This window comes from Penaeus monodon, chromosome 20 (assembly GCF_015228065.2).
Source record: "Penaeus monodon isolate SGIC_2016 chromosome 20, NSTDA_Pmon_1, whole genome shotgun sequence".
NCBI classification, from domain to species: domain Eukaryota; kingdom Metazoa; phylum Arthropoda; class Malacostraca; order Decapoda; family Penaeidae; genus Penaeus; species Penaeus monodon.
This window is the reverse complement of record NC_051405.1, coordinates 31,516,147-31,516,583: the sequence shown is the minus strand read 5'-3', so window position 1 is coordinate 31,516,583 and position 437 is coordinate 31,516,147. Positions and strand designations below refer to the sequence as shown.

Here is a 437-nt window from a genome sequence, read left to right as displayed (position 1 = left end):
TTACGAGTTTTCCCCTTGCAAAGAACTGAAATATAATATACTTCCTTTTAGGTGTGACTATGATCATTATTTTTAGAGATTATGCACTGGCGACGGGAGAGAGCACAAATTGCCATTAAAGCGTGCACTGCCAGCAATCGTGTCAACTCCCGTCATGAGGCGTTGGCAGAGCGGGGAGGGGTACTGGGAGGGCAGGGGGGGTCGGGTAGAAGCGGAGGGGTAGGGAATTGGGTAGGGCAGGGGGGGGAGGCGTAGGGGTATTGGATAGGGCAGGAGGGTTATTGGCAAGGGGGGAGGGGGGGAAGGGGTTGTCGGAGGATATTACGGCCTGTAAGCAGGATGCACAAGCCGGTAATAAATGTAGCAAGTGTAGGATATAATTCACGGGATTAAAAGAGCGAGGATAATATGGCACCAGCTTCGGGGGTGAATTTTGA

General features: G+C 51.5%; 1 protein-coding gene across 1 annotated transcript in view; it reads left to right on the top strand.

Moving 5' to 3' along the window:
- LOC119585772 (tyrosine-protein phosphatase Lar-like) overlaps positions 1-437 on the top strand; it is a gene marked incomplete at its 5' end in the record, with an annotated part of 244,437 nt that overhangs the window by 135,978 nt on the left and 108,022 nt on the right.